We start from the raw sequence: 27,759 nt of genomic DNA on the forward strand, positions 1-27,759 counted from the left end.
GTGTTGGAGAGGAAATTGCAACAATATGGCGCCCAATGTATACATTAGAACTCAACTCACCTGAGATAAAAGTTTCCTTCCCTCTCACCCCCAGATTAGGGCTCTGATAGAGATCCAGGCAGGAATACTGGTGGATTGGGAGTTGATTGGGTCTGAGGGGTCTACGGAGAACTGCAGAGAGGTTCCCTGCCCCAAACCCGAGACAGAGAGCTACAGCCAAGGGCATCATCTAGAATCGAGGAAAGGGATAGGAGAACCTAGAGCACAAGTGCCTGTGAGGGAGTTTTCTGTCTGGCACATTGAACAGGAATCCTGAGATCACCACACGACCAAGCAAAGCTGGAGACAACCCAACGTGGCCCCTCCCTGGGAATAAAGAATCGAGAGGATTGCATGTGTTCTAAGTCGGAGGGAGAAAATGGTACAAAGGGCTTCGGATCATGTACTACTTTGATGTAAGAGAGATATATAACCTTTTGATACTTAAAGATGAGCAACAAAATGAATATCTTTTGGGCCTTATGGAATGATATTTTGAATGGTCTGACAGTTGTGAATTTTGAGGAAATACGCACTTTATCATTTATCAGTAGTGCAATATTCATTCTTCTGATTTACTATATCTTCTCAAAAGACAGGACCCTAAATAGCAAATTTTGAACCTTAGAAAAGAAATTACAAGTAATTCTAGAACAGAAATTTCTGAAATTTATAGATGACACTGAACAACAGAGAGATAAGCTTACGTCTTGGCAACAGGAGCTAGAAGAGACACTTAAAAAAAGAATTCAACAACTCATAGATCAAATTGAACAGCAGGGAGATAGAGATAGAATCTGGAATCAATGTCTAGAGAATAACGTACTAAAACTAGCAAATCAAAATAAGGCAGAGGCTGCAATATCAGAATTACAACATAAAGAGAAGCTAAGATTATGGAAGCAGGACTTAGAACAGAAGATACAGGTAATTATGGAACAAAATGAACAACAGAAAGAGAAAATTAAGTCTTGGCAATGTAGCCTAGAAGGAACAATAGAATTGAAGACACAGGAAATTATAGATCAGAATAAGAGACAGAAAGATGAGAATGAAGGGGGTAGACAGGGACTAGAAAGGATGCTAGAACAGAACATACAACAGCTCACAGGTCATACTAAACAGCAGAGAGAAAGTAATGAGGTTTGGAAGCTGACTTGGAGAATAACATTTTAAAATTAATCAATCAGAAGATAATGGATAGCAGATTATTAGAAAAACAATATAAAGAAAAATTCAAAGTGCGGAAGCAAAGCCTTGAACAGAGAATTCAGGAACTCAAGGAACAGGGGGAAAGACAGAAGGAAAGATATGAAGCATGGATACAGACTTTAAGTGAGGGATTTATAATTACAACTAAAGAAAATACTCAGGTAGAGACAGAAGATAAAATTAAGGAAAGTCAACCTAAGGTCATTAGGAAACAAACTTTAGTCTATCCAGTTAGTGTACAACAAAGGCCTCCAGACGATGATCATCCACAGGGTTATGAAGAATTTGAATGGCAACCCATAGATGTGTTAGAATTGAGGAAATTTAAGGAAAGCGTAACTAATTTTGGAATGCATTCACCATATGTAAAACAAATCTTGATTTCTTGGGCTATTAAAAATAGAGTAATCCCCAAAGACTGGAAAGATATGGTAAGCGCAATTCTAGAGCCTGCTGAAAATTTACAATGGATTTCGTGGAGAAAAGAAGTGAGGGAGATAGCATGACAAAATAGAGCTAGGAGCAGAGAGATTTCCACAGATCAACTGCTTGGTGAAGGCCGCTTTGCTGAAGTAGAGGTGCAGGCTGTATGAGATGAAGAAACTGGCATGGTGTCGATTGTCAGCCTTAAAGGCCTGGGACAAAGTCGCAGATTCAGGGAAAAGACTTGAAACATTCACTAAAGTCATACAAGGTCCTGAAGAAACCTTCCATAGCTTTTTACAAAGGCTTACCTCAGCTGTGGAAAGGAGTGTATCAGATTCAGAGGCAAGAAAGGCCATAATTGAGTCTTTAACCTTTGAAAATGCAAATACCGAATGCAGGGAAGTAATCAGACCCCTGAAGGCGAGGTCCACACCAATAGATGAGTGGATTAGATATACAGCTGATGTTGGGTCTCGTTCTCCTGATACGACTGTGATAGGAGAAGCAGCCACTGGACAGCTAGAGATGACCCAAGATTTCCAATGTTTTAATTGTGGTGAGCAGGGTCATCTCTGATATTACTGCAAGAAAAAACAAAATAATACCAAAAGGGGGACTATGCCACCTGGAATGTGTCAAAAATGTGGCAGAGGTGGACATTCGACTAAGGAATGTAGAGCAATGACAGACAGATGGGGCCACATCCTGCCAAAAAACTCCCAGGGGGGCCTCTCGCAGGCCCCAATGCCAGGCAGGGAGAATTCTCTTCCTCAGAACAATTAAATGGCACGACTTCAAAAATAGATGTTCTGGGACCAGGGGAGGCTGAGGGAAGTCCTATGGACAATTCCAAAAGACTCAAAGGGAGCGAAAAACCAATATTTTGGCCAGCGTCTATAGAGCACCAAAGGCCAAAAATAAAAATACTGGTAAACAATATTGAAATTGAAGGAATGTTTTACACTGGAGCAGATGTTACCATCATCTCTCCAAAATCTTGGCCCACTAGTTGGCCACTTCAAGGAGTGGATATGCAGTTTCAAAGTGTTGGCACTTTATTCCAAATAAAACAAAGCACCAGGTGGCTTAAATGTATAGGACTAGAAGGTCAGGTAGGAAAATTAAGGCCATACATGGCTGGTTTAGCCATTAACTTATGGGGAAGAGATCTACTACAGCAGTGGAAAACTCAAATTAATATCCCCTCATTTTCAGAGTCTGGCACTGAAATTCATCAGGCTCCTAATAAAAATTTTAAATCAGGCAGGGAATGTTATCAAGTACAGTTAGAGACAGTCCAAGGTGTCCATAAGCAAGATACAGCAGAGGCTGACAATTTAGTGCTACCCCAAGGAGCCATTGCTGTTAAGACAACAACAGCCTTGCCACTAAGTTGGCTGACTGACCAACCCATCTGGATTGATCAGTGGTCTATGACAAAAGAAAAACTACAGGCAACAGCTAGTCCAAGAACAGCTGGAGGCTAAGCATATAGAGGAGTCCACCACCCCTTGGAATTCTCATTAAATTGTCATTAAAAAAAAGATCTGGGAAATGGAGGGTGTTGACAGATCTCAGAGCAATTAATAAGATTATTCAGCCAATGGGTTCCCTGCAGCCTGGGATCACACTGCCTTCTTTGTTGCCTAAGGAGTGGCCTATTATAGTGATTGACTTAAAAGATTGTTTTTTCACTATTCCTCAACATGAAGGGGATAAGGAATGGTTTGCCTTTTCAGTGCCTACCCTCAATACAGGTCGCCCCAGAAAAAGATATCAATGGAAAGTCCTTCCACAAGGAATGTTGAATAGCCCTACCTTGTGTCAATATTTTGTACAGCAGCCGTTGGAGATGATTCGCAAACAATTTCCCCAATCTATTATTTATCATTACATGGATGACATTTTATTGTCTTATTCAGATATAAATATCCTGGAAAGAATGTTTGATGAAGTGAAAAAAACCTTACCTTGCTGGGGATTACAAAATACAAAGAAAATACAAAGGGGGGATTCTATTAATTATCTAGGGTATAAAATAAGTCTACAAAGGATTAGGCCACAAAAGGTGTATATGAGGATGTTTTGGTCTCCATGTATGAAATGGCTGAGACTAAAATTTCTATAAACAGCCAGTAACATTTTGAGAACGAATTTCTCATAACTTGTTATTACATGCATCCTGTAAAATGGCATGTATTACAAAATTGTTACGGTTTGATTATATGATCAAACTAACCTGAAGAAAGGCAATCACCTTTCTTTGTTGATCTTTATTAACTGAGATGTGCGCCCTGCTTACTCCATGTGAATGCGCTTACAGAACTATATAATGGTTGTAAAGTTTTGTGTGCTGCAGGATGAAAGAAGAGAAAGACAGCTCTGATATGATCCACACTCTGGGATGCTGAGATTCCGGACCTTCCAGTCCAACTTCGTTTTTGATTCTCCCTCAATTACACTGAAGCTGCTTCATTTAAAGGCCTGCTTTCAGAACTTCTCCAGAATGGCCAGCTTACTTATCCAGCCCTGCAGACTGTCATAGTCAAGAGGTCAGCTAAGCGATGAACTTTCTCAGCACAGAGTGACTGGCAGGCAAATCCCGGCTAGCTCTAATTCAACAAAGCCAAATTTTCCTAATTCTCCTTGAGCCCCAGAAGGGAATTCTTCACCCCAATTCAGCTGGAAGAAGACAAGGAAGATCATCTTCCTAGTTCCTTATGTTGGGGTGGATGGTTCTGGTTATTCTAAGAACTATGGATATGTTTTCTTTTAAGGGATACTATACAAATGTAGCTTTGGTCAGGGGGAACTAGAGAATTTAATCTCAGTGATTGCTACCTTTCCTTTCCTCTTTTCTATACTTCTTAGTTTAAAAAAAAGGGGGGTGATATAGTATTACATAGAAGTTAGAGAAATAGACAAGCAGGGATAGATTCGCATACTTAACTTAAACAAAATTTTACAGTTATATCCTATATTGATAGAAATGTTTGTAATTGATACAAAGTTGAGGCTGCAATCTTGTCATTGGTATAGAATTCATTTTACACAAATGCGAGGTTTTCATTGGTATACTTTTTTATTGATTTATAATTGAGATTAATATTGCTAATTTAACATAAGCAATGTGCCTCCACTATGCATCTAAGAATACAAGTCTTCGACCCAGTCTTATAACTGCTATTATACATTATTTTTAGTTGATTAACCAGTACCAGCTAAAGGCCAGATAGAAAAGTCATGGTTCTGAGTCAGTTAAGATGGGTTCTGGAAATACTTGGAATAGAGAGGGCCAACGGTATTCTATGCTTAGCAGTTCAGAAATGCCTATGTAGATAGGAAATCTTCAATGGTGTCAGACGTCCACAGAATAACCCATTTATGGGCATTTCTTCATCTAGATCATTTGACTAGAGACGTGTCTGTCCCTGACAGGACCCTTTAGACTTGAAGAAGAAATTGACCATCAATGGAGTTGCTCAAATCGTGGTGACACAGCCACTGAGTAAAATTGCTTCAATTCATCTACAGACAAAACACTGTCCAGAAAAGGACAAATTATGCAGAATAGTCGACTGATAATCTCTGCCAAGGCAGGGTGATCAGCCCTTCAAAATCTGCATTACAAAGGTCTGTCAGATGATCCTGGGCCAGAAGGCTGAAGACTGATGCTCGGACATATTAAGGAATAGGGCGACTGTCCAGGCGATCAACAGTCTCTATAAATTGGCTAAGTTTGGAAGCTATGTTTTGTGCTTCCCATATTTTCAGGTAATATTAATCCTTCTTGGATTTCTGATGTGGTTGGAAACTGGTAGTCTCATAGGCAACCCAAGTGGTTTAGTATTGAGAAAGATGATAAATCTGTTAGGGTGGTTTTCAGGTGGCATAGGATCTAGAACCATGATAAAGTCAGGTATATTTTTTAGTATAGATGACATGGTTAATGAACAAAATTTAAGGACTTGGTGATGAGTGTACTGTTGGTTTTATAAATTGCAGAATGGTAATAATAATACTTAGTTCACATATGTATAGGGAAAAGGTTTTTTAACTGGACAAAAAGGAGGAAATGTGGTTTGCCTTGGAGTTCTCTCTGAATTTGTAAAATAAAGGTAAGGGCATGAGATTTGGGCAGAGGGAGGAATCGGGAGTGAGACGGAGATTAGGTTCAGAGAATAGGGTTAGAGAAGACAGTTGGCGACAGTTGAGCCAGTAGAACCTGAGCGGGGGGGGGGGGGGACATTGAACAGTTGATATAGTTTGCAGCTGTTAGTAATGGAAAAAGTGGGAAAGGGACTGTTTAAACATACGTTGGGGAACTGAGAGAGGATGAGTTGGGAGAAAAGTTAGAGGAGTCAGGGTAGGAGAAAGGAAAGGAGCAAGGCGAGAGTCGTGGGAGAAGGAAAAGCTGGAGACCTGACAAATAAAAGGTGCAAGGGATGAGGGATTTGGGAGCTAGGAATAGGAGAGTGTAGGGTGGATCTGCCCAATCTAGACGCTAGATTGTTTTCATATTAAAAGAGTTGCGTTTTCTTTGTACAGGCCGATTCGGGTTGGAGAGGAAACTGCAACATATATGCAGTAAAAAATGAATTTGATAGCTTCTGGGAGAAGGAAAGACAATTTTTTTGTTAGTTAAAAAATACTTTACTAGTTATCATATGTATATCATTTTTTGCGCCTATATTCTTATTTATTTACTGAAAATGTTTTTAATTCAGTGTATTCTAATCATGCTTTTGACTCCCATATTATGTTAATCTACTCTTCTTATGGCTTTCTTTTTTTTTTTTTATTAACTTGAGTATTTCTTATTTACATAACGAGTGTTATTCCCTTTCCCGGTTTCTGAGCAAACATCCTCCAAATCCTCCCCCTCTCCTTCTCTATGGATGTTCCCCTCCCCATCCTCCCGACATTGCCGCCCTCCCCACAACAATCTAGTTCACTGGGGGCTCAGTCTTAGCAGGACCAAGGGCTTCCCCTTCTACTGGTGCTCTTACTAGGATATTCATTGCTACTTATGAGGTCAGAGTCCAGGGTCAGTCCATGTATAGTCTTTAGTTAGTGGCTTAGTCCCTGGAAGTTCTAGTTGCTTGGCATTGTTGTTCATAAGGGGACTCGAGCCCCTTCGAGCGCTTCCAGTTCTTTCTCTGATTCCTTCAACAGGGGTCCTATTCTCAGTTCAGTGGTTTTCTGCTGGCATTCGCCTCTGTATTTGCTGTATTCTGGCTGTGTCTCTCAGGAGAGATCTACATCCAGTTCCTGTCGGCCTGGACTTCTTTGTTTCATCCATCTTGTCTAATTGGGTTGCTGTATATGTATGGGCCACATGTGGGGCAGGCTCTGAATGGGTGTTCCTTCTGTTTCTGTTTTAATGTTTGCCTCTCTATTCCCTGCCAAGGGTATTCTTGTTCCCCTTTTAAAGAAGGAGTGAAGCATTCACATTTTAATCATCCATCTTGAGATTCATGTGTTTTGTGCATCTAGGGTAATTCAAGCATATGGGCTAATAGCCACTTATCAATGAGTGCATACCATGTGTGTTTTTCTGTGATTGGGTTACCTCACTCAGGATGATATTTTCTAGTTCCAACCATTTGCCTACGAATTTCATAAAGGCATTGTTTTTGATAGCTGAGTAATATTCCATTGTGTAGATGTACCACATTTTCTGCATCCATTCCTCTGATGAAGGGCATCTGGGTTCTTTCCAGCTTCTGGCTATTACAAATAAGGCTGCTATGAACATCTTACTGGAAGTCTAGTGTCTTTCAGAGGCTGGATCTCTTGAGAGGGAGAGCCACTGAGCTGATTCTAAGGAGCTGAGTTGAGCTGAGCTGAGTCCAGAGAGACAGTCGGTAACAGACCAGCTGCCAATCTGCTCTCCTTTTTGTTTCACAGGCACAAAGCTTGCACTCGATGATGAACTGGCCTTTTCACCCCAAGAAATCTGGATCTGCTGCACCTGCAGCAGAGATAATCGAGCTTTGGGGCAGACATGACGCCTGAGTGGGAGCCAGTTTAAGGGTTCGCACCACACGTGGTTAAGCCCCCTGCTTGCGTGCGGCGGACTCCAAGAAGATGTGCACCTGGACTTGCCCCCTGTTGCAAACTTGGCTCTGGGATGATGGGCATCTGGGTCATGGGAAAGATCGTTGTCAGCAGTTATTTCTTTATTTTTTCTTTGTTTGATTCTGAGTATGATCTTGGCAAGACAGAGACTTCCTTTAATAATAGGACAGAAGGTCCTGATCTATTTTTGATCACTAATACCACAAGCTTTCCTGCTTCCTCTTTTCAGCAGACCGAGCCTCTGATGACAGGGACTCCAAGGTTGCAGATTATGTCTTCTCTTATAGATAAGGAAATCAAAGATTTAACAAAGAATTATACTTATAAGGATAGTGATGCTTCTTCTATTAGGGTGTTGGTAGAACTGTTGAGAAATGATTCCTTGAGCTTTGGGTCGGCTATGAATATTTTACAGAGTATAGAAACAGGTGGTGGCAACCAGGTACTTACAGGGGACCATATGTGTATCGACCAACGGATGCTCCATTACCATATACTGGAGAATATGATTTGAATTTTGATAGGTGGGTTACTAAGGATGGATATAGGGTCAGGTATTTGTCACTGCCTTGGTCAGAAAGATTGGCAAGAGCTCGTCCTCCTTGTTGTGTGCTCTCAGAAGAAGAGAAATGGGAGGTAAGGTCACAGATCATCAGATACTTTAGACAGGGATCAGGCATGCAATATTATTGCCCCAAGCCTTGGATGTGCATCTACAGGACTAGCGAAGATGGGATGAAAAGGGTTAACTAGAGCGATAGAACTAGGTGCACAGACTTCATGGCGTAAGATATGCCAGACTTGTGGTCCCCTGAAACTTCCTCCTTGATGTGACCAACGGAAAACTAGACTAGGCTGGCTGACTGCGGCTCGTCTAAAAAAAAAAAAAAAAAGCAAGCTATACCTTTTTGCAGAAAAATCAAATGTTCTTGGCCATGGTCCAAGATTGTTATGCAATGAAAATTGTGTATAAATGTCTGATGCTCTATCAGTAAAGTTGCAACAACTGACCACACTCTCTCTGTGTCTGTGTCTCTGTTCGCCATCCCGTCTCCTCTCCACGCGTGATCTCAACAGGGGTCCCCCCGCGGATCCTTGGAACCTATAAGATTGCTGACCGCAGCATGGATCATTTAGCTGTGTGACTGAATGCTATTTGTCACCTGATATGGTTCTTCCACCCACTCTCCCCAGGTCACCCCCTAGCATTCATGCCTGGCCCCTTACCGCTATTCTTACAAATTTTATCACCTAAGACACTGTGTTCTTTGACTTAAAATATATCCCATCCTGCTAATATGCATGTCCAAGATTCACAGTCTGAAGTTCCTAATTCTAAAACAAGGGTATGGTGCACCCCGCTAAATATTAAATTTGCCTTCATGGTCTAAACCAGGATTGGACAAGTGGATATATTTGGGTCTTAGATGTTTCAATCACGTGCTGATATGGAGATTCTATTTACTATAAAATTGTTAAAAGAGACAGTGCATTCCTACAGCCACGCTTTTGGGCACTGATCCAAAGAAGGAGCCCAGGGAGGCACTGAACATGGCAAGGTACAGACAACTTCATCTACAGCCTGCACTCCACTGAGAGGAGCTGCTTTGTCAAAGAACTGCACTGCTTCAAGCAGAATTAGAAGGCTTCCACCCACTCCAGGACAGCTAAAATATGTATTGTTCAAAAATGCAATGCCTTTCATAGGATTTGACTTTTTGTATAATGCAATTATGATTGTTGAAGTAACCCAAATTGTATTGTCTATTTGATTTATTTTGAGAATTTGAAAAAGTCAAACAGCATGTTATTTTTCCTTCTATGCATCAGCACATTATTTATTTTTCAGTTATTGATGCTGTACTTTACTGACACAGTGTTTGCATATTTCTTATTTGACATGCATGGGATACTTATTTATCTCTTTGACTTTTCCTTATATATTTTGGCCCTTGGATATTTAATCATTTAACCAGCCTTGTTAAGTAACAGAGATAATACAGCAACAAAAGCTATTCACTTATATTATCATAGGCTAAGTATGGATGATGCTTTGATGAGGGTCAAGCTCACCTACAAATCTCCATCCCAGTCCAGGCAAGGACATTTTTGTCCTTCAGTCAAATGAGGCCAACATTCTTTGCTGCCTACTGTCCTGATGCCTTTGCTGAAAAACCAAAAAAATTGTCAACCCTGCATGCTGAGCTGGACAGTCAATGATGGATAAGAGAGTGATATATTGATGAATAAAGACCCTAAGACAGGAGGGTCGACATTAGCTGCTGCCTTATCCCATGATGGGCCCTGGCCATAAAATTCTCTTGGCCATGTGACAAATAACACCCCAACCTAAGACAGACGCAGTTTCCAAGGGGTTCATTCCAGTACATGCATGGTCATTGCTCACTTTTACATTTTAATATAAGTAAGGGGAAGATCTTGGTTGCAATGCCCTTGAAGCCCTCCATTGTAGATGTTATTATTATGGTTAGAATTAAGTATAACTAGGTTCATGGAAAATCCCCAGCCAGCTGCAGAAGACTAATACATACAAATCTGGTGGTCAAGAAAAATAATAATAAGATAATGTCCTGCTGATTAATAATATGACATACCTGTGAACTCTATGACATCTGTGACATCAAACTCAGTCCATGACCAAACAAATCCTGTATTCTTGCCCTTTGTAAATGTTTCTTAGTCCCCCCACCTCTGTTACTCCTGTTATGGAATAAATTCAGCCTTGGAGAAAAATAAAATTGACTCCTTGTTCAGACTCTTGTCTTGGCATCCTTCTTTGCGTCCTTTGTCCCACATTCTCTTCCAGGTACCCACAGAACCCTCACTTACACAACATTTGTAATCGTTTCTCAAAATCTACCAGCAACAGATCAGTTGTCAGTAAACTAGTTTGCCACTAGTTTGCCATTCACTTCTGTATTTGATATGCTCTAGCTGTCTCTCTCAGGAAAGATCTGTATCCGGTATCTGGCAGCATGCACTTCATAGCTTCAGCAATCATATCTAGTTTTGGTGGCATATACATGCATATATATATATATATATATATATATATATATATATATATATATGTATGTATGTATGTATGTATGTATGTATGTATTTGGTGTCTCCAACAGCAATGAGGTTAGGTAGAATTTTAGCGAGGATTCTGTGCAACTAGCTCAAGAATGTAGAATCCACAAATGCCAAGTAATCTCACTCCTGTTCTTATGAACCTATTGAAGTTGAGGTTTAACTGGACCTCAAGCCATTCCTCTCACTGCCCATCCTCCTAAGTATTATGTATGGCCTGAAGAAAGAATCATGATAAAACATCCAAAACCCTCGAGACTGACACTGGGAACACAGGTATGTTGATATGAGAGAACTGACACTCAATTGGAAACAGAACCTCATTCTGTAGTCCATGTTGTCCTTTGTTTTATTGATAACTGGTATTTTTTGGATAAAATAAGCATTTGGGAGCTTATCATTTGAAGTAGGTACACAATATTTACAGTTATATTCACTCTATGGCTGGACCCACTTTGTTGCCAAAAATCACTGAAAAAATGGAATTGGAAAAGAAATTTTTTGATATCACATTCAGGAATATATATAAAGTCCCCTCTCAAGGAAAGTTCAATTAGAAAATGAAATACAATATTCACTCAATTAAAAGTCTGTAGGGTAAATACAGGTCTTTGGGAAACAAAGAAAATCTAGGAAATTGAACTGTATGTCACAGGAATGAACTTGTTAATAGAATTATGATCCAGATGAATCTCCTCCATTCTATGTTCCTAGATGTTTTCTTCCCATGCTAAGCCACTGAATAATTTTGTCCATTCAGACCATGTAAACACTAATGCAGGAAAGAGAAATCTCTAGGCTTAGAGACATGTAGTACATAAAGGTTTCCACTGTATCACAGGAGACAACTGCAAATCACACCCTTGAATCTATTCAATGTAAGGAAAACTGTTCAGCAGGTAGTCTATGGCAGGTCTCAGTGACATCATCATTAGGCCCTCCTTGAAAAATCTCTTGTATACTGGAGAGCCCTAGCTTCTTCTGTGATGTCACAAGTGTTGCTGTGACAGCAACTGCCTCTCCAATATTCCTTCAGTACCTCTAGGGGTTACGAATTGACCTCTAATTCAGAGTAAACAGTTATTTTTGAGGGAGAACAAAGAGGATGAAGAGATCAGAGATGGGGAGAAGGAAACTGGCCTTCAGTCTTGGTATAAAAAAGGAAGAAATACATTGATTATGGGAAATTTCAGTGAGTCCTGAGTAGAAGTGGAGTAGATTCACTTAAGACACAGACTTGACCTTAGCCCTCCACATACGGGATTCACGTGCTGGGAGCCTCTCTGGTTTTCCCTGCTTCTTATGGTTCCTGGAAGTCACAGCGTTTTTATCATTAATTTCTTTATTCAAAAAGCCAGGTGTTGGGAAGGGTACCATTGTTTCAGGAGAGTTCATGGCTTTTATTTTTTTTTTGGACAGAAGATAAAGGTCCAAAGGAAGACAAGAATTGTGTCTTTAGCTCAGGGTAAACTCCTTGATGCTTTTGATTCCTATAGTGTAGTGTGTGTCTGACACTGATATATGGGAGAGAGAAATGTTTCTAGTTGATACTTCATCATCTCCGTCTTTCCACTTGTATTACTCTGACTTTCATTGATGTAACTCCCCCAACTTTGTCCATCATTCTCTACCTCTAAATAAGTCCCTCCATCCATCTGCCTTCCATGATTATTTTGTATCCTTTCTGCTAAGAGCAAGATTCAGACTAGTCTGTGGGGATGCAGCCTGCAGCTGAGACAACAGACATTTGGTGGAAAATGATTAAGTTCAAAAATGCAAAGGGAGAAAGATAGTTGATATTGTTCTAATAAAATTCAGATTCAAGTTAATTTTGATCGCATTTTTCCTTTTTGATCTGGATTACCTCATCTATGATGACTTTCACAAGATCCATTCCTTGTCTTGATAATTGCATGCTTTCCTTTGTCCAATCTGTAAAAGCACCCCATTTTCTTTATGCCATCATTTGTCAAAGAACAACTAGAATATTTCCAAATAATAAAGGGTTTATATACTAGGATGAATCAATATTTGGACATATACACTCGAGTTATATCATTAGGCGTAACCATTTCCATATTCCTAAAGAAACATCACATTGATTTCAAAAGTTGTTATAGAAGTTTGCTTTCCCACCAGGAGAATAGGAATGTTACCCTCTCTCCATAATATAGTAAAGATAAGTTGTCTCATGTGTTATTAACCGAAGTTTTCTGAAAGGAATGAAAAAAATCTCAGAATAATTTTGTTTTTCATTTCCATAATGTATAAGGATGACACATATTTGCCATTAGATTCTTATTGATTTGAGTTTCTTCAATTGTGAATATTTTGTTTAGATATGTAGCCAAATTTAATTATTTTTTCTTGACATATACTTCTTTAGTTTTTTATTTTTATTTATAGAAGCTCATTGTTGAATATGTACATGTAAATAATGCTTAGTATTTTTGAAAATAGCAACTTTAAATTAAATTTACTAAGGTCAAATCACATAATGTGCTCCCATTAAACTCACAGAATTGGCAGATCTGTTGTAGCTAACAAAATTCATTAAGGTCACTTTATGAAACATCCGTATATTATAAAAATTCTCTATGTACATAAAATTGTAGAATATACTTTAGTTGTTTAATTTTTGGAGAATTTCCACCAAAGTATTTTGATGACAATTTTCCCATTAATTTTACCCACATTACTCTATTTCTTTTAATCCTACAAATTTCCAATGGCCACATTCCCTTAGCATAATTTTCATATGATGCTTTGATACAGACCATCTTATTTTCTATAGTTCTTTGCAACAGAATAAAATAGAAATAGTATTCTTTCAATGCATAGTAATATATTTGCATGAGTGCATCATGTAGAAGAATTTAATGATAAACAAGAATTGGAAAATCAGATGTCTTTCCTTTTGTGGACCAAGACCAGGAAACCTGAACTATATAAAAATCTAAGACAAGTTGTCTGAAGTTTGTTCTTTCTTTCAATCATGGGGCTCCTAGGGAAGGATTTTAGGAATCATTTAAAGAGTGTTTCTTCCAGGTCAGTGAATATCTGTTATAAAGCAACTCCTGTAAATAACTTTTGAGACCAAACATCAGCTGGAAAATTAATGTGTGAAAGAATTAATTCTGTGTCTCCCCAGACTGTTGCTTTGAAACTATTGCTGACCCAACTCACCTGCTGAATACCTCATTCTCGGAAATGAAGAAATTATTATTTTGTTCTCCCTTCTAAGTTGGTTGCATGCATTCTCAATTTGGCCTTCTTATATGCTAACATTCATGTTATAAATGTTCTCTATAGTGGGCATTCTGAACTTTGGGGATAACAACCACTTGTCACTAAGTTCATCCCATTTTATGTACTTTTTGATCTCTGTTACTTCACTAATTTCCAGCTCCATCCCTTTGCCTACAAAGTTCTTCGTGTCCTGATTTTTAATGCCTGAGTAGTGTTCCTTTGTTTAAATATAGCACACTTTCTCTATTTATTCCTCAGTGGAGTTGAGCTATATCATGATTGTTTCCAGAATTTGACTATTTTACGTAAGGCTGCTGTGAACCTGTTCAACCACATGTCCTTGTTATATGTGGATCAAGTTTGTGTATATGTGTTGAAGTGATTGGTAAAGCTGGGTCTTCAGGTAAAGCTATTTTCAATTTTCTCTGAACCTCCACATTGATATCCAAAGTGGCTGTACAGCTACTAATCCCACCAGCAGTGGAGGAGTGTTGCACTTTATCTACATCCTAGCTTACACTGCTCCTGCATCAGTTTTTTATCTTAGTCATTGAGATTGGTGTAATGTAGGAATCTCTGGTTCATTTTGATTTGCTTTTTTCTGATAACTATGGATGTTGAATATTTCTTGATGTGTTTCTCAGCTATTGAGATATCTCAGTTGAGAATTCTTGGTTTAGCTCTCTAACCAATTTTAAAAGTTATTATATTTGGTTGTCTGGGGCAATAAGGAAGGGGATATCAATGTGGAGGGGAAAACTACTATAAAAGTTGAGGGGAAGAGGTTAGGGGTGATGGACAGGAAAGATTAAAACAATTGACATACAAATAAATACCCAATTTAATAAAAATGGAAAAGAGTAATATTCAACTTCTAAAATATTACTGTTAAATAAATATAGCTTAGTGTTTCAGATGTAACTATTGTCATTTCCATCAGTAGATGTAGAAGAAACCATGATATGAACAAATGGAATTCACTGCTACAGTAAAACCTCATTAAAGTAAAACCATATCTGAAAGCTATAGGAACTTTTCCATGCAATTCCAATTGACATTCTTACACAAATTATTTTTATAACGTGTAGTAAACAAAATACACCCATACAAACAGTAAATATTTGGAGTTAAGTTCACATTAAATTCAAACTTTCTCTCCAGATATAGAGTCTTCTTAATTAATCTATTATTACTTTGGAAGGAATAAAAGAGAATATGGATTCTGTTGGGTAGCAGGCAGCAATCAGAAGCATCAACCTCTTTGTGGTTATCTAATAGATATGAATTTCATTTCTTCCATGAATGTTCAAACACGATTCTTCACTTTTAATATACCCAGTCTCTTGATTTCTTTCTGAATACCACAGATCCCATTAATGGTTTGACTAAAAAGTGTTCACTATGTCATGATGATGAACTTAGTCTTAGAAATTCCCTATTTGTTGTTACCTCTGAATAAGGAAGTTTGAATCAGATCAAGCTACTTGACTCCACAGAGATGTCATCCTTCTCTAATTAGCATTTGCACACTTTTGTCCACAATACCATGTCTTAGCCAGAGTTTCTATTGTTGTTATGAAATATCATGACCAGAAGGGAAAAAAGAAAGTTGGGGAAGAAATTGTTTATTTTAGTGTACATTTTCTTTTTTAAATTTTATTTCATAAAATTTGACAATCCAGATTTCATCCCTCTACCAGCCCATACTTTGACTGTTCTACATCCCATATCTACTCCCATCATGACAACCTGAATGAAGCTTTTTCCCATTTCACCCCCTGTCTTTCAGACTTCTCCACTCCCTATGGACTCCAGTCTCTTGACGGTTAATTGCATCTTCTCTTGCTGTGTCCAGAAGCAGCACTCCAGTCTTAGAGGCCTCATATTAGCTGGTGCATGATGCTGCATTGATGGCTAAGTGTATGAAAAAAACAAAACAAAACAAAACACTGCGGTCCAGGTTAACACTGCTGGTCCTCCTACAGGGTTGCTCCCCTCCTCAGCTTCCTCCAGCTTTTCCCTAGTTTGACCACAGGTATTAGCAACTTCTGTTCATTAGCTGAGTGTAATTGTCTGCATCTGACTCTTTCAGCTGCTTGTTGTGTCTTTAAGAAGGCAGTCATGTCAGGTCCGTTTTGTGATCATGACAAAGCATGAGTAATAGTGTCAGGGATTGGGGACCTCTACTTAATCTGGTTCCCAGATATGGTGGGTCACTGGAATTCCTTTTACTCAGGCTCTTCTCTGGTTTTGTCCCTGAAGTTCTTTCAAAGAGGACCAAATATGGGTCAAAATTTTGATTTATGGATGGCAACCTTATCCCTCAATTGATGCTCTCTTTTCCTCATGGAGGTAGACTCTACAAGTTCCCTCTAACCACTCCTGTACATTTCACTGAGTACTGATAGTCTCTTATATCTCAGGTCTCTGGAATATTCTAGAGCCACCACCAACCTCCAGCCTTTTAGTTCCTGAGGTTGCCTGTTTCCATTCATTCTACTGGCACTCAGGGCTTCAGTTCTTCTCCCCACCAATACCTGACCATGTTCCCCTCCTACCCTTACTGTCTCCTTTCTCACCCAGGTACCTCCCTCTTCCCTCCTGAGGTTCATTTCTTCTCCCTCTCAAGGAGGATTGAGATTCCTCTTCAGCTGTTCAGCTTGTTAAACTTTTATTTATCCTTTTATAAATTTTGATATTTTTGTTTACATTTCAAATATGATACACTTTCCCAGTTTTCCAGTCACAAGACTCCTATCGCTTCCCCCACCAGTTCTTCTATAAAGGTGTTCCCCCTCACAAACCACTCCCTTTTCCAGCACACCCTGACATTCCCCTACACTGGTGGTTCCAGCTTTGGTAGGCCTAAGAGCTTCCCCTCCCATTGATATCCTACAAGGCCATTCTCTGCTACATATGCAATTGGAGCCCTAGTTCTGTCCACGTACAATCGTACAATCTTTGCATATTGGTTTATTACCAGAACGCTATGGGTTGCTGTCACTGTTGTTCTTATATATGTGTGTGTGTATATATATATATATATATATATATATATATATATATATATATATATATATATATATATATTCGTAGCTCCTACACCTATGTGTTTAGATGGAATTTTAGGATGGATTCTAACAACTAGTTCAAAAATGTAGAATAAGCAAAGGCCAGTGCCAATCAGCTCCCTGCTGTTATTATGAACCTACTGAAGTTGAGGTTTCTTTGGACATCATGTCATCCCCTTCCTGCCCATCCTCCTGAGTCTTGTGTTTGGTCTGAAGAAATAATCATGGGAAAACCTCCAAAACCCTTAACTCTGGACCTTGGAACAGGAAGGTAGATATTATTGAATTGATATCTAATGGGACTAGACATCAGCATTCTACAGTCCATGATATCCTTTGCTTTACTGCTGTCCAATAATTTTTGGATAAAATAAGGATTTGGAACTTCATCATTTCAAGTAGGTACACAATATTTACACTCATATTCACTCTATAGCTGGGCACTCTATGTTGCTCATTAACAGTAAAAAATTGAATTGCAAAACAGAATTTTTAGTACACATTCAGGAATATATATATAATATATATATATATAATACATATATAATATATATATATACATATATATATATATTCCTATAAGGAAAGTACAATACGAAAATGAAATACAATATTCAATCAATTAAAGATCTGTAGGGAGGATATTGGCCTTTGGGAAACAGAGAAAACCGAAGAAATTGAAGTGTATGTCACAGGAATAGACCTGGGAACAGAATTCTTATCCAGAATCATCTCCTCCACCCCATGTTCCTAGACCTTTTCTATCCATGCCAAGTGCCTGATTAACTTTCTCCATTCAGAGCATGAAACCACTGATAAACGAAAAAAGTCTCTAGCTTTAGAGCGATGGAGTACATAAACGTTTCCCCTGTGTCACAGGAGACATACCTGGAAAAAGGCACTCTCGAATCTGGTCAATGTAAGGAAAGCTGTTCAGCATGTAGGCCATGACAGTTCTCAGAGACATCATCATTATTCCCTCCCTGAAAAATATCTTGTAAGTTGAAGATACCCATCTTCTTCTATGATGTCACAAGTGTTGTCGTGACTCCAACGGCCTCTCATATATTCCTTCAGTACCTCTAGGGTTTACTAATTGGCCTTTAATTCAGAGTAAACATCAATTTGAGAGGATGAACAAAGAGGATGAAAAGATCAGATATGGGGAGAACGAAGGAAGCTCGCCTTCTGTCTTTGTATAAAAAGGAAGAAATACATGGTCCTTGGTACAACTCAGTGAGTACTTGGTAGGGATTTAGTAGGATCTTAGTCTCCCACATATGGGAATCAGGAACTGGGAGCCTCTCAGAGGCATCTGTACTTCGCTGTTATTACGGTTCCTGGAAATCAAAGATTTTATATCATTAATTTCTTTATTTCAAAAGCCAAGTATTGGTCAGGGCGCTGTTGTTTTCCTGAGAGTCCATGGCCTTTACTCATTTTGACAAGAATAAAAAGGTTTTAAGGAAAGAGGGAGATACAGGAATTGTTTCCCTAGCTCAGAGTAAACTCCTCAATGTTTTGGATATCTATAGTGCAGGCTGGGAAACAGCAGTGCTATGAGATGACTTCTTCATCTCAGTCTTTCCACTAATATTTCCACTGACTACCACTTTAGTTTTCTGAGTCAAAAGGTATGATTAGCTGTCAGTTTTCTCTTCTTTTATTTCTTTCATTTTTTTATGTTTTAGCAATTTTTATTGCTTTTTTAACTTGATGTTTCTATATTTACATTTAATGTTATTTCGTTTCCCAATTTACTGCCCATAAGACTCCTAACCATATCCTTCCCCTTCTCTAACACCCCTAGACTCCCTTCACATTCCCATGAATTGGGAGACAAACCTAGAGAGAACCAATAGCTTCTGCTTCCATTGGTGATGAACAAGGTCATCCTCTGCCACATGCAGTTAGAGCCATAGCTCTCTCTATGTACATTCATTGAATATTGGTCTAGTACCAGAAAGCTCTGGTTCATTGACAATATTGTTCTTATGGGACTGAAAGTTCCTTCAGCTCTTGTAATCCTTTCTCAAAATCTGCCCAAAAGAGATCTGTTTCGGTTCACTGGTTTGTTCTAACATTCACTTCTGTAGTTGACATGATCTATTTGTGTCTCTCAGGAAATATGTATATCCGGTTGCTGGCAGAATGCACTTTTAGCCACATAAATCTTATCTAGTTTTGGTGGGTTATGTATATATATACACATACATATAGCTGACTCCTACAGCTTTGTTGATAGATAGAATGGTAACATAGATTCTGAGCAACTAGGTCAAGAATGTAGAGTTCAGAAATGACAGTGCAAATAGACTCCCTCCTGTTTTTTTTTTTTTTTGAACCTATTGAAGTTGAGGTTTCACTGGTCCTCAAAGCATTCTTCTTTCTGCCCGTCCTCCAGTATCTTTTGTTTGGCCTTCAGAGAGAATCATGGTAAAACATACGACCCACAAATCTACCAATGGGAACAAAGGAAGGTAGAAAGTGTAGTACTGATATCAAATAGGACTAGAGAACTGAATTTATAGTCATTTTGTCCTTTGCTTTTCTGAAAATGGAATTGGAAACAGAATTTTTGAGTACAAATACAGGAATATTAATAAAGTCTCTTATCAAGGAATGTACAATGAGAAAATGAAATACAATATTCATTCAATTAAGGACTGTATGCAAAATACTGGCCTTTGGTAAATAGAGAAAACCTGGGATATTGAACTGTGTGTCACAGGAATGTACCTGGGAATAAAATATTATCTAGAAGAATCTCCTCCACTCTATGTTCCTAAATCTTTTCTAGCCATGCTAAGCCTCTGACTAACCTTGTCCATTCAGAGCATGTAACCACTAATGAAGCAAAGAAAAGTTTTTAGCTTTAGAGAGATGTAATATGTAAAGGTTTCCACTGTGTCACAGGAGACACTCCTAGAAAGGGCACACTCAAATCTGGTCAATGTAAGAAAAGCTGTTTAGCAGGTAGACCATGGCGGTTCTCAGTGACATCATCATTAGAACTCCCTGAAAAATCTCTTGTATCCTGTAGAGCACTGTCTTCTTCTGTGATGTCACATGTATTGTCTTGACTGCAACTGCCTCCCTCATATTCCTTCAGTAATTCTAGGGTTTATTAGTTGGCCTCTAATTTATTGAAAACCACAATTTTGGAGGGAGAACTAAGAGGATGAAGTGATCAGACATGGGGAGTAGGAAGCTTGATGCACCCACCTCAACCGGCAAGGAAGACACAACACCGTTGGGCTTTCTCAACAGCCTTTATTGCAGGAACACCTCATTCTTGATACCGGTGACCCCAGGGAACAAAGGCAATCACCTTAAGTACAAAACAGACAGTGGCTGTAAACTTGTCTCCTGGGGATTAGTGGAGTGAGAGATACCTTATTAACATGTTTATCACACTGGCCTTGTAAATGAAAGAGTGCCAGAGACATGGCTATAATGGTTGTGACCACTAGATTTCAGTGCCATCCTTAGCCGCTACCAACAGAAGCTGGTCTTCTGTCTTGGTATAACAAAGGAAGAAATACGTGGTCAATTGGAAAGCTCCTTGAGTCTTGGGTAGGGGTTGAGTGGGTTCACTGAAGAGACAGTCTTGATCTGAGATTTCCCCATATGGAATCAGGAGCTGGGAGACTCTCAGGAGCATCTGGACTTCCCTGCTTGTTATTTTTCTTGGAAGTCAGTTTATATAATTCATTTCTTTATCCCAAAAGCCAGGTGTTGGGAAGAACACTATAATTTTTCCTGAGAGCTCATAGCTTTTACTGTTTTACCAAGAAGGAAAAGGTCCTAAGGAAGAAAGGTAAGGCAAGTATTGTATTTGACATGCTCTAGCTCTGCCTCTCAGGAAATACGTATATCTGTTTCTTCTAATCATGCAATTCTAAGATTCATCAATTTTATCTAGTTGTGGTGGCTGATATATCTATCTATATCTATATGTATATATCTATCTATCATATATATACATATATATGTATGTATCCTATAGCTATGAACTTAGATGGAATTTTAACAAGGACTCTGGGAAACAAGGTCAAGAAAGTAGAATCAACAATTGACAGTGCCAAATATATTCTCTCCAGGTCTTATGAACCTAGTGAAGCTGAGGTATCATTGGACCTCAAGCCATTCCTCATCCTGCACATCCTCCTGAATCTTATGTTTGGCCTGAACAAAGAATCATGGTAAAACATCCAAAACCCTCAAGTCACTTCCTTGGAACACAATAAGGTAGATAATGCAGAACTGATAACAATTGGGACTAGAGAACCAGTGAATTCCATAGTCCATGTTGTCCTTTGCTTTGCTGTTGTCTGGTAATTTTCCGATGAAATAACGATTGGGGAGTTTATCATTTCAAGTAGGTACACCATATTTACATTGTTATACTCATTCTATAGCTGGGCCACATTTGTTGCCAAAATCATTGCAGAAAATGGAATTGGAAAACAAAATTTTTGAGTACACATTCAGCAATATTTATAAAGTCCCATATCAAGTAATGGCCCAAGGTATAAATGATTTTTTTTCGATGTGGACTTTCCCTCAGACCTTTGGAAATATATAAAAAAAGGTTTTGTATTTTTGAAGTATTTTGAAGTATAATGTGCAAAATGACAAATCACTTTGAGCATGGAGAACATTTTCTGGATCCCTAGAGAGGGGTGAAGAAATTCCCTGAAACCCTAGTGCAGATGGTGAACATGCCTTTTCGGTTGAAGGAGGAGTTAGTTGAGCATCTTGGGACAATATTGAATTTCCAGCATGCCCTTGTAAGGATTGGCAACTTTCCACAATTCCTTTGTCATTTTTGGAAAATTCCAAGGCCCTTTGGACAGATGGAGAAGGTGTGGAACTCACCTGAGTTGTAGTTGTAGCTTTTGGTGTCTCTTTGGCAGCAGAAGATGACACAAGATTCTTTTGGGCAGAGGGGGAATATTGAAACTGTCTTCCTTAGAGAAATTTTTCAAGTCTCCATTAGAAGGATCAAACCTTAACATTTTGTATCTAGATACTGGATGCCTGTGGTCCACTTTAGTAGAGGGAGAATGTCAACTATTTCTCCCCAGAGAGGACATGTGAAATAAATCTACTTGGAGAGATGGGGATAGTGGTAAAGCATGCTGTTCAGATTCAGTAGATCCTAAGACAACCTTCTAAGATGAGGACGGTCTTAGTGTGAAATATATATGTATAGAAATCCTTAATGACGTCAGAATGGGGGTAAGGTATTAAAGCAACCTCTGAAGATGTGACCTCTCCTAGAGCATCATAGACATATGTGAGAGGTCTGAGAGCCTCATGAGCAGGTAAGGATATTTCTAGATATCGTGTAATTGTGGAAGTTCCAAGTAAAATTTCTTCTGCTGGAGAAATGGAAACAGACTTTCATATAGAAGAGTCAGGTTCCCTAGCCTGCTTGATAGGCAAAACTGGTTCCAAGGCCCCTTCAGAAGATAAGGTAAAGTCCAGAGCCTTTGAGGTATTTGGCAGATGTTCTGGGTCGACTTGTGGGAATAAAGAAGAACTGGCAACCCTTTGTGAATATTTGGAAGAGTGTGTACCATCTTCTGTAGTTGGGGAAGATGGCTGATCTTGAGGAGATAAGGAAGTTCCTATAACCTATTCTGAAGTTTGCGGAGGTAGTATGCATTCTTTTGCACAAATGATATCCATGGAATCCCTTTCCTCAGACGTTGAGGATGCTACAGACACTGGTGTTTGCATATCATGTTCCACCACTCCTCATTCACATATGGTTGGATCCATAAACTTTTCTACAGATGGAATATGTCCTAGAACATCTTTTGTACATGTGTCACATCCACAAGCCATTTCTAAATATGTGGCTCTGGGTAGAACTCCTTTTGTAGATGTTTCTTGTCCCACAGTCTCTTTATGAGATAGAGTACTACTGAGAGAATCCTGCTCAATTTTGGGAAATTCTACCATCTCTGATGTATATGTGGAAAATTTTGGAACCTCTCCTTTAAGGACAGAATGACCTAGAGTCACCTGAGGAGGTAGGGATGTTTTATATTCTCTGCACATTGTATAAATATGGAGTCTGTATGGCTCATTGACTGTGTGTTGTGATAAACTTGGCTCTTTTGGGCCTGATGGCAAGTCAGGAGGGTCCTTTTGGGTGGTAGAGGTTATTTGAATAATTCTAGGTTTTATAGGGACATAGGAAGCACTGGGGAAGACGGTGAGGGTGCTAGTTCCCATTTTTTATGTGCAAAAGAAACCCTTGGGTAGACTCAGAATTTTCTACCACATCTTGTGTGGATGTGGAACTCTCAAGAGCCCCTTCCGAACTGGCAATGGTCCGTGATCTAATGGTGTACATGCAGAAAGGTTTGTCTCTTCTTGGGCTAGTATGTGTGTTATGATATTCACTTGGGGATTTGTGTCTGCATTTTGTCCCCCTTGGACCATAAGTGATGATTTAAGTCCATTTTTGAATAGTGGAGGACTTTCAAGGTCCTCTTGGTTTACTAAGGAAAGTCTACAATTTCCTTTGCCAGGATAATTAGGTTTCAAACTCACTTTACCCGAAGCAGATTGCATGAGGCACTTTGGTGGAGATGGGGGATATCTTTGACTGTCTTTGTGAGTGGTCATAGCTCTCTCCCCTACTTTTGCAGCTGTCGACGGTATTAAAGTCTCCTGTGGAGAGAGGGCATGTCTTAATCTATTTGTGGAATTTGAGAAATCACTGAGATTAACTTTAATTGAAGAAGCTTTGCAGCTCTTTGTCTTATGGGGCCTCTTATACCTCCCCTTGACCAGAGGGGTCTTTTCTAACACACTGTGGAGGAGAATTCCAAAGATTGGAGACCTGTAGGATAGGGAATGAACATTTGAAACTCCTTTGGAAACTCTGTGGAACAGATCACCCAAAAGAGTTGGCAATACTGAGACCTCAGGGAAGGAGAGACTGCAACATCTGCCCACCTGTGCCCACATCCCTTGCCTAAGAGGAAACTGCATAGTGCCTCTGGACACATGAATATAGGGACAGTCAAGCTGCAGGAGCCCTGCAGTTCAAACTGCACCTGGATCTGAACTGGTTCAAAATGCATTCTACACCCAAATCTCGTGTGGGGAGGGGAAGATTTAGAGCATCAGAGGGGCAGAAACCCCTAAGAACTCTGATGACATTCCTGACTCACGAGAAAAAAAAAAAACACCTAGCTCCAACTGGTCCTCCTATGCATAGGGACCTAGGAGCAGTAGGGTCAGGACATATCTGGTTGCAGCTCTCATAGAGAGCTGAAAGTTAGGCAGAGGAGCGGCTTCAGGCCTGAGACCAGAGTTGAATCATAATTTTCTGCTATAAGTGACCTTACTGGTGTACTCAGGACACACAAAGGCAGAACTACTCTTGGACAAGGCACTTCCAGTTTCTTGCTGGCTCCCTAACCTTGCTGATCCCAGCCCAGAGCTCCCTGCTCCTAGATGCTGTGGGAGAGAGAGCTGATCACCCAGGAGTGTGGGCAATACTGAGCCTACAAGGCACAGAGTCTGCCATGTCTGCCCACCATTACCCACATCTCTGAACCAAGACAAAACAGCGTAGTGCCTCTGGACACAGGAATATAAGAGGAGTAAAACTGCAGGAGCACCATGTCCAAGACTGTGCCTTTATATGAACTGAACTGGTCAAACAGCACCCTGCACACAAATCCAGAGGGTGGGGGAACTAGACCTTCATAGGAGCAGACACTCTTGGGAAACCAAAGGATACTACTCTCTGCCCAGTTTCCTGACTCAAGAGGAAAACACCTTGTGCCTTCTGTTCCCCCTTCCCCCACAGTAAGACCTAGGAGAAGTATGGGAAGTTCCTTTTGGTTCCTGCCCACAGAGAGAGCTGAAAGTCAGTGGACAGGAGCAACCGCACACATGAGATCAGACTACACTGTTCTCCTGACTGAGAAAAAAAAGAAAGGAAAACAGGTCTACAGCAGTCCTGACACATGATCCTACAGGACGGTCAAGCCATTGTCAGAAAGACCAAGACAAGCTCACTGGAGAGACTACCTGATGACTTCAGTCAAGCACAGGAACTCACACAACAGTATAATCAAGACTATACAGGTTCATCAGAGCAAAAATCTTCCACTAAAGCAAACACTGGATATCCATACACATCAGAAAAGCAAGATCTACATTTAAGTTCACATTTTTTCATGACGATGGAGGATGTTAAGAAGGTCATAAATAACTCCATTAAGAAAATACAGGACAAGAGAAAATACAGAAGTAAACAAGTAGAATCCTATAGAGTGAACCCAAAGTTACCTTAAAGAACTACTGGAAAAACAACAAAACAGGGCAAGGAAATGAACAAAACCATCCAGGATTTAAAAATGGAAATAGAAACAATAAAGAATGCACAAAGAAAGACAACCCTGGAGATGGAAAACCTGGGAAAGAGACAAGGAGTCAGAGATGTTAGAATCACCAACAGGATAAAAGAGATAGAAGACATAATCTAAGGAGCAGAAGATTCCATAGAAAACATTGACACAACTGTGAAAGACAATGTAAATCAGAAAAAGTTCCTACCCCAATACATACAGGAAATCAAGGACAGAATGGGAAGATCAAACCTAAGGATAACAGGTATAGAAGAGAGTGAAGACTGCCAACATCAAGGGACACTAATATCTTCAACAAAATTAAGGAAGAAAACGTCGCTAATCTAAAGAAAGAAATGCCCATAAACATACACAAACCTACAGAACTCCCAATAGATTGGACCAGAACAGGATATCCTCCCATCACATAATAGTCAAAACACCAGATGCATAAAACAAATAAAAATATTAAAAGCGGTAAGGGAAATGTTAAATAACATATAAAGGCAAACCTTTCAGAATTACACCAGAATCTCACCAGAGATTATGAAAGCCTGAAGATATTGGAAAGATGTCAAACAGACACTAACGGAACACAAACACCAGCCCAGGCTATTGTAACCAGCAAATCCCTCAATTAACGTAGATGTAGAAACCAAGATATTCCATGACAAAACTAAATGTACACAAATGTATTTCTACATACCCAGTCCTACAAAGAACACTAACTGGCAAACCCCAACACAAGAAGGCAAGTAAAATCATAGATAAAGCAAGAAATTAATCTTTTCACAACAAAACAAAGAGAAGCACACAAAGATATACTAACATCCAATTATGAAAATAGGAGAAAGTGACCATCACTATCCATTAATATCTCTCAAATTCAATGGACTCAATTTCCCACTAAAAAGACACAGATTGACAAACTGGATATGTAATGAGGACCCAGCATTTTGAATTACAGGAAACAAACTTCAGAGACAAAGACAGATACTACCTCAGAGTAAAAGGCTGGAAAAAATTTTTCCAAACAAATGGTCTGAAGAAGCAAGCTGGAGTAGCCATTCTAATATCATATAAAATCTACTTTCAACCAAAAGTAATAAAAAACCATAAGGAAGGACACTTCATATTCATCAAAGAAAGATCCAACAAGATGAACTCGAAATCATAAATATCTATGCTCCAAATACAAGGACACCTACATACCTAAGAGAATCCTTACGAAAGTTCAAAGAATATATGGCACCACAATTAATAAGACTATGAGATTTCAACACCCCATTCTCCCCACTGGAGAGATCATGGAAACAGAAATTAAGCTGAGACATAGACAGACTAACAGAAGGTATAAACCAAATGGACTTAACAGATATTTAGAGAATATTCTATCCAAAACAAAAGGATATACCTTCATCTCACCACCTCATGGCACTTTCTCCAACATTGATCATATAATCAGTCAAAAAGCAGGCCTCAAAGGATACAGAAAGATAGAAATAATTCCATGCACTCTACCAGACTACCGTGGGCTAACCTAAGGCTGTTCTTCAATAACAATTAGGAAAGAACACGAACATATACATGGAAGTTGAACAATGCTCTACTCAATGATAACTTGGTCAAGGAAAAATTACAGGAAGAAATTAAAGAATTCTTAGAATTTAATGAAAATGAAGGTACATTATACCCAAACTCTTTGAACACAATGGAAGCTGTGCTAAGAGGAAAACTCATAGCTCTGAGTACCTGCAGAATGAAACAGGAGACAGCATACATCAGCAGCTTAACAGAACACCTAAAACCTCTAGAACAAAAAGAAGCAAATACATGCAGGAGTAGTAGAAGGCAGGAAATAATCAAACTCACAGCTGTAAACAACAAAGTAGAAAAAAGGGGACTATGCAAAGAATCAACAGAACCAATACCTGGTTCTCTGAGAAAATCAACAGGATACAATAACCCATAGCCAGACTAACCAGAGAATACAGAGAGTGTGTCCAAATTAAGAAAATCAAATATTAAAAAGGGAGACATAACAGCAGAATCAGAGGAAATTAAAAAAATTATTGTACTGCAAAAGCCTTTTTTCAACAAAACTTGAAAATCTGAAAAAAAAGCAATTTCTAGACAATACAAGGGATCAAAGCTAAATCAGGAAAAGATAAACCATATAAACAACCCATACTCCCAAAGGA

The sequence above is a fragment of the Rattus norvegicus genome, chromosome Y (genome assembly GCF_021556685.1).
Source record: "Rattus norvegicus strain SHRSP/BbbUtx chromosome Y, alternate assembly SHRSP_T2T, whole genome shotgun sequence".
NCBI classification, from domain to species: domain Eukaryota; kingdom Metazoa; phylum Chordata; class Mammalia; order Rodentia; family Muridae; genus Rattus; species Rattus norvegicus.